We start from the raw sequence: 12,651 nt of genomic DNA on the forward strand, positions 1-12,651 counted from the left end.
CCAACACCCCATGCACCTGAACCCCATCACCCAAACCCTGTCACCCCACTCCTACCATGCTCCAAACATCCCTGTCCCACATCCTCACCCCCCACATGCATGCAAGCCTGACCCACATCTCTGAGACCCATATACCCCATGGCCAGCTCCTCGACCCCCATCTCATCCTCTCTGCCCACTGCAGGCAGTCATCTGTGCATCTCAGCTGCAGGTGCTCACCTTCAAACCTGGGCCATACCCGCACCCAGCCCATACAATCGCTCAACCCTGCCCAGCACCTCTGCACCCCTCCTTCAGCTCTGTGCATGTGCACATCAGCATCTGTCCCCCAGACAAGTGCACACACACATGCACCCACTCATGCACGCCCCCTCAGCTCTGGACAAGCCCTGACCTGAGCATCCAGGCCCCACCCACCCCCAGCCCATGCAGGCACAATCCCACCCACTGCACCTGAACTCTGCCCACGTGCACACCGGGGCCCTGTCCCCAAGATCCATGCAGTAGCACAGCCACATGCTCCCTGCTGGGCACACATATCCCAGCACGGACCTCTTAACTTCTGAACCCCATTTCCCTTGCTCCATATATGTGTACAACCTTGTCCCACCCTATGACACAAGTGCCCTTCCCCTACCCTTGGCACATTTGTGCCACATAGCCTCTGCCCTGCACAAGCAGGAACTCTGACCCCACCCCCATCCCACACACATGCCAGGGCCCTGCCCACATGTCATCATTCACCCCTGACACACCCCACAACCTCCATGAGCTGTGCCCCACCCATACACACTCACACAGCCACATCTTCTGTGTCCTGTACCCCACAACCTGACACAAATGGCCCACACGCTTCATGCACCCACCCACATCCTGCCCACCCTTCTACTCAGCAACCCCATCCACCTCCTGCCACACCCTACCTCTGTGTCCCCCAAGCCACACATTGTTCCTGCACTCCAAATCCTGCCTGAGCTGCACCTTGCCTCCACAGCCCCTGAACCACATGTCCACAACCCTGTGACCCACACCCCACACTCCCAGGCACCAATGTAGAGTCCCAGACACGTGCATGTATCTGCACCACAACCCGCAACTGCACTGTGTGTCCCTCCCCATGCCCCTCATTCTGCTCCACACCCATCCCACAAATGAAAAGCTTTAGACTGAGCAGGCTATGGTGGCTCAGCAGGCAGAGTTCTCGCCTGCCATGCCGGAGACGCAGGTTCGATTCCCTGTGCCTGACTGTTCTAGTTTGCTAGCTGCTGGAATGCAATATACCAGAAACGGAATGGCTTTTAACAAGGGGAATTTAATGAGTTGCTAGTTTACAGTTCTAAGGCCGAGAATTAAAACAAGTCTATAGAAAAGTCCAATCAAAGGCATCCAGGGAAAGATACCTTGGTTCAAGAAGGCCGATGAAGTTCAGGGTTTCTCTCTCATCTGGAAAGGCACATGGCGAACACAGTCAGGGCTTCTCTCTCGGTTGGAAGGGCACATGGCAGACACGGCGTCATCTGCTAGCTTACTCTCCTGGCTTCTGGTTTCATAAAGCTCCCCGGGAGGCATTTCCCTTCTTCATCTCCAAAGGTCGCTGGCTGGTGGACTCTCTGCTTCGTGGTGCTGCAGCATTCTCTGCTCTCTCTGAGTCTCTCATTCTCCAAAATATTTCCTCTTTATAGGACTCCAATAAACCAATCAAGACCCACTCAAATGGGTGGAGACATGTCATCCCCTAATCCAGTTTAACAACCATTCTTAACTAAATCACATCAGCCAGGGAGATGATCTCATTACAGTTTCAAATATACAGTATTGAATAGGGATGATTCTACCTTTATGAAATGGGATTTATATTAAAGCATGGCTTTTCTTAGGGGGCATACTTCCTTTCAAACCAGCACACTGACCATGCCAAAAAAACAAAAGCTAAACTACTGAAGGAAATCAATAGCCAGAGTAACCCTATCAAAATATATACATGCCATGAAGATAACAGAATATAACGAACCATATGAAGATGTAGACAGATACAGCCCAGTCTTATGACCAAATTAAAACACTGGAGGAGACACAGATTTTGGAACAACTAATCAAAGACATTCATATAATTTTACTAAATAAAATCAGTGGGATGGCTAATAACATAAAAGAGATCAAGAAGACACAAGAAGAGCATAAAGAGCAATTTGAAAGAATAAATAGAAAAATAGCAGATATCACAGAGATTAAAGATGCTGTAGACCAAATAAAAAATACACTAGATTCACACAATAGCAGATTTGAAGAGGCAGAAGAAAGAATAAGCAAACTAGAGGGCAGGAAAGTGATTTTGAACACACGAAAGTGTAAATAACAAAAAATGATGGAAAACTTTGAATTGGAGCTTAGAAAAATGATGGACAAAACAAAGTGCACAAATATCAGAATCATTTGGTGTCCCAGAAGGAGAAGAGAAGAGTAAAGGACTAGGAAGATAAGTGGATGATATAATGGGGGAAAACTTCCCAACCTTTATTAAAGACATGAATACGCATATCAAAGAAGCCCAATGAATTCCAAGTAGAATAAATCTGAACAGGCCTACCCCAAGTCACATACTAATCTGTCTGTCAAATATTGAAGAGAAGCAGAAAATACTGAAAGTGGCAAGAGAAAAAGCAATCTACTACATACAAGGAAAACCACATAAGACTGAGTTCAGACTACTCAACTGGCACTATGGTGTCAAGAAGGCAGTAGTATGATATATTTAAGATCTTGAAAGAGAAAGACTTTCAGTCAAAAATTCTGCACCCAGCCAAATTGTTCTTCAAAACCAAGGGAGAGATTAAAATTTCCACTGACAAAAAAAAAGCTGAGGGGTTCGATTCCCGGGGCCTGCCCTTGCAAAAAAAAAAAAAAAAGGCTGAGGGAATATGTCAACAAGGACCCAGCTCTACAAGAAATACTAAAGGGATTTAGACTGAAAAAAAAACAAAACAAAAACAGGAGGGGAGGTCTGGAAGAGGGCACAGAATTGAAGAGTACCAGTAGGGTAACCTAAAGGATAAAAAGAGAAAGACAGAAAAAAACATATAGATCTGACAAATATAATCCAAAGGATAGATTGTGGATTCAAGAAATGCCTTTATAGTAATAACTTTGAATATTAACAGACTAAACCTACCAATTAAAAGATACGGATTGGCAGAGTGGATTAAGAAATATAATCCATCTTTATGCTGCTTTAAAAGAGATTCATTTTAGACACAAGGATACAAATAGGTTGAAAGTGAAAGGATGGGGAAAGATGTTCCGTGCAAGCTATAACCAAAAGAAACCACATGTAACTATGCTAATATCAGACGAAATAGACTTTAAATGTAAAGACATCATAAGAGACAAAGAAGGGCACTATGTTTTAGTAAAAAGGACAATTAAACAAAAAAAAATAACAATCACAAATGTCTATGCTCCCAATCAAGGCACTCCAAAGTACATTGACAAAACTGAAGGGAGCAATGGAAGTTTCAACAATAATAGTAGGAGACTTCAATACACCACTTTCCTCTATCGACAGAACAACCACACAAAGAATCACAAGGAAATAGAGAACTTAAACAATTTGATAAGTAAATTAGATCTCACAGGCATATACAGGTCATTACACCCCCCAAAACCAGGATATACATTCTTCTCTAGTACTCCTGGAACATTCTCCAAGATAGATCATATGCTAGGGTACAAAACAGGTCTTTATAAATTTAAAAACACAGAAATTATTCAAAGCACTTTCTCTGATCACTATAGAGTGAAGCTGGAAATCAATAACCACAAAAGAATAAAAACTTTCAAAATATATAGATTAAATTGCACACTCTTAAACAATGAGTGGGTCAAAGAAGAAATTGCTAGAGAAATCAGTAGCTATCTGGAGATGAATGACAATGAGAATACATATATCAGCGCTCATGGGATGCGGCAAAGGCTGTGCTGAGAGGGAAATTTGTTGCTCTAAATGCTTATATTAAAAAATAAGAAAGATGGGCCGTGGTGGCTCAGCAGGCAAGAATGCTCTCCTGCCATGCCAGAACACCTGTGTTCGATTCCCGGTGCCTGCCCATGTAAAAAAAAAAAAAAAAAACAAGAAAGAGGATGTTTGTCTGTTAAGAATGTTTGTATGTGTATGTTGTTTTATCAAATAAAAATATTTTTTTAGAAAACGAAAAAAAGAAGAAAACACAAAAATTGAGGACTTAACTGCTCACTTAGAAGAACTTGAGAAAGAGCAGCAAACTAACCCCAAAGTAAATAGAAGAAGAGAAATAACAAAGATTAAAGCAGAGTTAAATGAATGGGAGAACAAAAGAACAATAGAAAGAATCAATAAAACCAAAAGTTGGTTCTTTGAGAAAATCAATAAAAGTAATAGGCCACTAGCAAGGCTAACAAAGAAAAAAGAGAGGGGATATAAATAAATAAAATCAGAAATGAGAAGGGGTCATTACCACAAAACCTAAAGAAATAGAAAAAAAATCATAAGAGGACACTATTACCAACCATACACCAAAAAAACTAGACAACTTAGATGAAATGGATAAATTCCTAGAAGTGCTCAAGCAAGCTACACTGACTCAAGAAGAAACAGAAGATCTCAACAAACCAATCACAAGTAAAGAGATACAAATGGTCATCAAAAATTTTCTTACAAGGAAAAGCCCAGGGCCATATGGCTTCATAGGGGAATTTTATCAAACATCTGAAAAAGAACTAAAACCAATCCTGCTGAAACTTCTCCAAAAAATTAAGGAAAAGGGAACACTACCTAACTCATTCTATAAAACTAACATCTCTTTAATACCAAAACCGGGTAAAGATGTTACAAGAAATAAAAACTACAACCCAATCTCCCTAATGAATATAGATGCAAAAATTCTCAACAAAATATTAGCAAATTGAATCCAACAGCACATAAAAATAATTATATACCACAACCAAGTGGGGTTTATTCTGGGAATGCAAGGATGGTTCAATACAAGAAAATCCATTAACAAATCAAAAGGGAAACTCACATGATCATCTTGATTGATGCTGAAAAAGCATTTGATAAAATCAATGTCCTTTTCTTATAAAAAAACATTTCAAAAGCTGGAATCATCAAAGGTAACTTTGTTTCTCCAACATGAAAGAAGGCATATATGAAAAACCTATAACCAGCATTGTACACAATGGTGAGAGGCTAAAATCCTTTTAATCCTTTTAAGACTGAGAACAAGACAAGGTTACCCTCTGTTACCACTATTATTCAACATTGTACTAGAATTTCTAGTGAGAGCATCAGGCATGAAAAAGAAATAAAAAGGCATCCAAATTGGAAAGGAAGAAGTAAAACTTTCATTATTTGCAGATGATATGACACTATACTTGGAAAATCCTGAGAAATTTACAATAAAGTTACTTGAGCTAATAAACAAATTCAGCAAGTGGCAGGTTATAAAATAAATATGCAAGAATCAGTAATGACCTAATTGAGGAGACAAGGAAAAGATTCCATTCAAAATAGCAACTAAAAAAATCAAGTATCTAGGACCAAACTTAACTAAGGACATAAAAGACTTATACACAGAGAACTACATAACATTGTTTAAAAAATCAAAGAAGATCTAAATAGGTGGGAAAATATTCTATGTTCATGGATAGGAAGGTTAAATGTAGTTAAGATGTCAATTCTACCCAAATTGATCTTCAGATTCAACACAGTACCAATCAAAATTCCAATAACCTACTTTGAAAATTTGGAAAAGTTAGTTACCAAATTCATCTGAAAGGAAAAGAGACCCCAAATAGCTAAAAGCATCCTAAAAAAAATAAGAATGAAGTGGGAGGATTAACACATCCTGATTTTAAAACTTATAAAGCCACAGTGGTCAAAATAGCATGGTACTGGCTCAAATAAAGAAGTATTGACCAATGGAATCAAATCAAGGATGCAGAAATATACCACCAAATCTATGGTCAACTGATCTTCGACAAAGCCCCCAAATCCACTGAACTGGGACAAAATAGTCTTTTCAATAAATGGGCATGGGAGAACTGGATATCAATAGCCAGAATAATGAAAGAGGGCCCTTACCTTACACCCAGTACAAAAATTAACTCAAATCGGATCAAAACAGCTAACTATAAGAAACAGTATCATAAAGCTCCTGAGGGAAAATGTAGGGAAATATCTTCAAGACCTAGTAATAGAAGGTAGCTTCCTAAACTTTATACCCAAAGCACAAGCAATAAAAGAAAAAAATAGATAAATGGGAACTCCTCAAAATCAAATGCTTTTGTGCCTCAAAAGACTTTGTCAAAAAAGTGAAGAGGCAGCCGATTCAATGGGAGAAAATATTTGGAAATCACATATTGGACAAAGGTTTGATATCCTGTATACACAAAGAAATCATGCAACTCAACAACAAAAGAATAAACAATATCCTGTATACACAAAGAAATCATACAACTCAACAACAAAAGTACAAGCAACCCAATTTTAAAACAGGCTGAAGATATGAATAGACATTTTTCTGAAGAGCAAATACAATGGTTCAAAAGCACATGAAGAGATGTTCATTTTCATTGGCTATAAGGGATATGCAGATCAAGACTACAATGAGATACCACCTCATACCTATAAGAATAGCTGCTGTTAAACAAACAGGAAACTACAAATGTTGGAGAGGATTTGGAGAAATTGGGACATTTATGCACTGATGGTTGGAATGTATAATGGTACAGCTATTATGGAAGACAGTCTGATGGTTCCTCAGAAAACTAAATATCGAGTTGCCCTTTGACCCAACAATACTACTATTTGGTATATACCCAGAAGAGTTGAAAGCAATGACACAAACAGAGATTTGTACCCCGATGTTCATAGCAGCACTATTCACAATCACCAAAAGATGGAAACAATCCAAGTCCCCATCAACAGACAAGTGGATTAAAAAAAGTGGTATATGAACTATGTGATTAAAAAAAAAAAGTGTGCTCATATTGTATGTTGATTGGTTCTATTAATAAAAATAAAAAAACTTAAAAGGAAAAAAGATAGAATGAGGCTAGAAAATGGGGAGAGGTGGCTTATGATGTACAGAATTTTTAACTATGTTGAATTTGAAGGTTTGGAAATGAATAGAAGTGATGGTAGAACGGTATTGTGACTGTAATTAACAGTTCTGAATTATGTGTCAGTATGGCTGAAAGGGGAAGTTTAGAGTCATGTGTATCAGCAGAAGGAAACCTAGAGTTTAAAACATGGGAATGTATAAATCAGTGAATCTTGCAGTGGACGATGACTGTGATTAATGGTACAAACATTAAAAAGTTCTTTCATGAACTAGAGCAAATGTATGACATTATTATAAAGAGTTAATAATAATAGGTATATGGGGAAAAATGTACTTATTGCAAACTATGAACTATAGTTAACAGTAATAACTTAATATTCCCTCATCAACAGTAACAAATATGCCACACCAACATTAGGGGTCAATAATAGGGGGGAGCAGGATAAGGGATATGAGATGTTTTGGGTTTTTCTTATTTATTTATTTCAATTTTTTATTATTATTTTGGAGTAATGAGAATGTTCTAAAATTGTGGTGATGTATGCACAACGATGTGATGATACCAAGAGCCACTGATTGTATACTTTGGATGGATTATATGGTATGTGAATATCTAATAAAATTGCTTTAAAAACAAAAAAAGTGGTATATGCATATGATGGGATATTATGCTGCAATAAGATGAAACGACATCCTGAAGTACATGACAAGATATATGAGCCTTGAGCACATAATGATGAGTAAAATAAGCCAGACACAAAGGTTAGATACTGTATGACTCCACTTTTATGACCATGGTAAAGGTAAAATCAGAGGCTTGTAATATAGACTATAGAGGACCTAAAGATATACAGAAGCTAGAGATGGGTGAATGGCTAACTAATGAAGTTGAACTTAATTGTAAGGGAGTAGATAAATGTAAAGGGAGTTCACTAGTAGGTCTGTAAATAATATTATCATATTGAAGGTGACATGAAAGAAAGGGATTGTATAGACTCATGTGTCCCACCAATTAATATTACAAATATAAATAAATTCTTGCATGAACTACTACAAAGATGTTAACCTTGTAAAAAGAATGTGTAAGTTTGAAGTATAGGAGGAAAAATTTTATTGCACGCTATGGGCTTTGTTTAACAGGAAACCATCAAAAGTATTGCAGCAATTATAGGGGTGCATAGTGAGGGGAAGGACAAGATTTAGGGGGAGGTTTGGATTTTCTATTTGATGTGGGTGTGTTTGTTGGCTGTCCTTCTCTTGGAGACAATGAAATTATCTAAAATTGAGAGTGTTGATGGAATGTTGACTTTGGACGTTATATATGAGGCCCAGTCGATGGAGGTGGCTGAAAGATACACTGACTGAGAAGTAGATTGGTGAATGATGGTGTAAACACATAATCAAATACAATACTGCTACACAAAGGAATGAAGTTGTGAGGCATGCAAAAACGTGAATGAAGCTGTGGGACCTTTGGTGAGGCAAAATAAGCCAGAAGTAAAAGAGCAAATATTGTATGATCTTATTTAGAAATAACTTATAGGAAAGCTAGGGCCTAGATTGTAAGCTCTTATAGTCACATTTAGTCTGGAGTGGTAATTGTTATTTCTGGATTTTGAGGGGGGCTGCTTTATATATGTATAACTTGGTATTTAGAGATAAGAATGAAACTGATTGGGTCAGGATTAAGGTAATTCAGAATACAGGAGTAAGGAAGACATTGCCTGTATTTTAAAACTTCACCGACTCTCATTTATTATGACCAGAACCTAAATTTTCTGTAGCAAATAATCTAACTCAATCTGTCAGGATAGATCATTTAAACAATCCAAACACAGGGAGCTCAAAATAAGAATAAGAGCCTTTAAACCTATACAGCTTAATGTAATGCCTGGATACATCCCAGAGTATATTAAGCAGCTAATAAAAAGTATTGGAGGGCGGTAGGACAGCAGTGGCCCAGTGGCAGAATTCTCACCTGCCGTGCCAGAGACCCAAGTTCAATCCTGGTGCCTGTCCATGCAAAAAAAAAAAAAAAAAAAAAAAAACGGAAAGAGTATTGGCTACGACTCTGGAGGGATTGGAGAAAAATTATGGAACTATTAAACTTTACCACTGGGGAAACCCCAGCTACTGTGCCAAACATCAGGGACACCAAAATCAATAGGCCAAGCCCTCAATCTTGAGGATTGCTCTTGTGATGCTTATGTATGTAGCGGAGGAGCTTAGCCCACATATAGGTATGCCTAAGAGTCGCATCTGGAGGACCTCTTTTGTTGCTCAGATGTGGTCTCTCTCTCTGTCTAAGCCCACCTCTGCAAGTGAAACCATTGACCTCCCCAACATGGGACATGACATCCAGGGATGAAAGTCTCCCTGGCGGCATGGGAGATGACTCCCAGGGATGAACGTGGCCCTGGTACTGTGTGATCAACAATGTCAACCCGACAAAAAGGGAAAAAAGTAGTATAACAAATAAGGTATCCATGGCTGAGAGAGTTCAAATAGAGTCAAGAGGCTTCACTGGAGGTCACTCTTACACACTACATTGCCACCTACCATAATTTGCCAAACCCCAACCAAAATCATTCCTTCCAATCCCAAAGAATACCCAGAGCATTATATAAGATTCTACAAAGGTTCCATGCATTAGGGTAACTTTTGAGAAACCTACAACCTCCAAATGGGTCCACGGATCAGATAAGTTCTGAAACACAGAGGGGCCAGCATCTCCAGAACATCAAATAGTTCTATTCCCCTAGCCCATATTATCGATAGCCCCTTCCAACATGAGAAAGTTAGAATGGGCATAACTCAAATTCCCCTAAAGAGTGGGAGAAAGATCAAAGGTGATGGTGGAGTTATACAGAGAGGATAGGTTCAACAAATGTGTTAAACCTGTTGAATGCTGAATCATTATACTGATATTTCTTTTAGTCTCTAGTACATTAAAGCAGCTAGAAATAAAGCATAAACTTGCAGAATTGTAACCCATACCAAACTCTGAAATCTGTTCTATGACTAATTGTTGTGATGCACTTTGAAATTTATTGCTTTTATGTATATATGTTATTTAAAGAGGAGGAGTATAACCGAGAAGAAAGGATTTAACAAACACTATGACTGCTGAATCATTATACTGATGTTTTTGTTGGTCTCCAGTGTCTGGGAGCAGCTAGAAGAAAAAAAAAAAAAATCATGGAACTATAACCCATACCAAATTCTAAAATTTGTTCTATAACTACTTGTTAAAATGTACTTAGAGATTTATTGCTTTTTTATATATATGTTATATTTTACACTTAAAAATGAAGGAAAAAAAAGCAAATGAAATTTAAAATTCTGTTCCTCACTTGCAGTAGACACATTCCAAGTCAACAATTATATGTGTATTAGTTAGGGTTCTCTAGAGAAACAGAATCAACAGGGAACACTTGCAAATATAAAATTTATAAAAGTGTCTCACGTGACCGTAGGAACGCAGAGTCCAAAACCACAGGGCAGGCTGCGAAGCTGATGACTCCAATGGATGGCCTGGATGAACTCCACAGGAGAGGCTCGCCAGCCAAAGCAGGAATGCAACTTATCTCCTCTGAGTCCTCCTTAAAAGGCTTCCCATGATTGCATTTAGCATCACTAATTGCAGAAGACACTCCCCTTTGGCTGATCACAAATGGAATCAGCTGTGGATGTAGCTAACGTGATCATAACCTAATCCTATGAAATGTCCTCATTGCAACAGACAGGCCAGTGCTTACCCAATCAGACGAACAGGTACCACAACATGGCCAAGTTGACACCTGTCCCTAACCATGACAATATGTGACTAGTAATTATCGTATTGGATCATGCAAATAGAGACCATTTTCACTAACATAAAAAGTTCTATTGCATAATATTTCTGTAGTTGATCATTTGCCAATCTGTTCAAATCCATCCTTAACCTTTCTTTTCACCATCCAAGACCTAATTATTCTAGGCTCCTTTGCATTGTGAACAAATAGTTATCAAACTTTAATCTAAGACTCAGTTTCCTCATCTGTAAAATCAGAACAATAATGTATTTATTTGTCAGGGTTGTGTGAGATTACAGGACATAGCATGGGTAAATTGGTTAGCACAATATCTGACGCATAGAAAGTACTCAATAAATGGCTCTTACTGTTATTGTGTGCAAAATTTTGTGCTCAGTTATTGCTAATGCTCCCCAATCCTTGAGCCATTGGTTCTCAAATTTCAGCAAGCATAAAAGTCCCTTGGGGAGTTTATTAAACTCCAGGTTGCCGGAAACTGTCTCCAAAGTTACTGACTAAGTAGGTCTGGGGCAGAGCCTGATAATTAGCATTTCTAACAGGGTCCCAGTCCTCTTGTTTAGGCAGTAGTTCTGGAGTTCACACTTTGAGACCTACTGCTCTAGGCACCTCTTTGTAAGCCATCGCTTCTATTTTTGCTGGGGAGATGTTAATTTCTTTGGCAATGCTGTCCTTTTATGAACACAGCATGCTAACGTACCCCCCTGCCTCTGAACAGACTATTTCATTCCCCCAAAATCTCCCTTTACCTACCAATCTTGTTCTCCCAAGAGCTCCCTTTACCTACCAGTCTTCCAACCTTAATTCAGACTCTATTAAGCCTGACTGATAGAGTCCCTCCAACTCCTCATCCTGGAGTTCCTTACTTCTTTCTCTGGATGACTCTTAATTAGCTGCTGTAGTCACCCAGCAGTTGTTTGTATCCCTGTTCATGTTTGCCAGCATAAAGGAGATGTTCACTCGTGGTTCCTAAGATGAATTTTGAGGGGTTCCACATGGTAAAGAAGCTATTATGTTCAGTTCTCTCCAAACTCTACTGATTACATCACAGGGAAAACCTAAGACTGTGTCTTTACCCCTTTTGCTAATTTTCCTCCAGCTTAGAGCCTGGGTCAAGCAATGCTGTTAGCATTGGCATCTTCATCATTATCACCATCACCAAAACAATGCCTGAACTCATATGGTGCTCTCTGCATGCCTGGCAGTCTTCGAAGGGCTTTACATACATTTGTGCACATCAATTCACCTAGTCTTCACAAACCTGTGAAGTAGATTCAATCATTATTCCCCATATCACAGATGAAGAAACTGAGGCACAGGGAAGTCAAATGCCTTGCTCACAGTCACACAACCAGAAAGGGGGAGGAATAGGATTGCAACACAGGCAGAGTCCAGAGTTTGTGCTCTTAACCACAGTGATACTGAGATAGAATCTAAGAATACTACTTTGTTTTCATTTGATTTATTTTTATTTTCATCTTCTAATTTTGGGATATAAAGTTGTTTTCAATTACCTGGTGATAAAAATTCTTTTTTACATTAATATATGGCAGATAGTGAGGCAATTTAAGCAGAAATATTAAGTGTATACTAGTAGGATCCTTAGATTTAAAACTTCATCAGGATGGTTGCCTTTTTGTATATATGTTATATTTCATTATGAAAAAAAAAGTTAAAAAAAATTCCTGAAATGTAGAGGGGCCAGCCCTTTCAGAGCATCAACTAGTTTCATCCCCCATCCC

At 38.7% G+C, this 12,651-nt stretch overlaps 1 long non-coding RNA gene across 2 annotated transcripts in view; it reads right to left on the reverse strand.

Annotated features, from left to right (window-relative positions):
- The window catches only part of LOC143643710 (uncharacterized), a 97,246-nt gene that overhangs the window by 8,289 nt on the left and 76,306 nt on the right, over positions 1-12,651 (reverse strand). The gene's annotated exons all lie outside the window — the stretch shown is intronic.

This window comes from Tamandua tetradactyla, chromosome 8 (genome assembly GCF_023851605.1).
Source record: "Tamandua tetradactyla isolate mTamTet1 chromosome 8, mTamTet1.pri, whole genome shotgun sequence".
NCBI classification, from domain to species: Eukaryota; Metazoa; Chordata; class Mammalia; order Pilosa; family Myrmecophagidae; genus Tamandua; species Tamandua tetradactyla.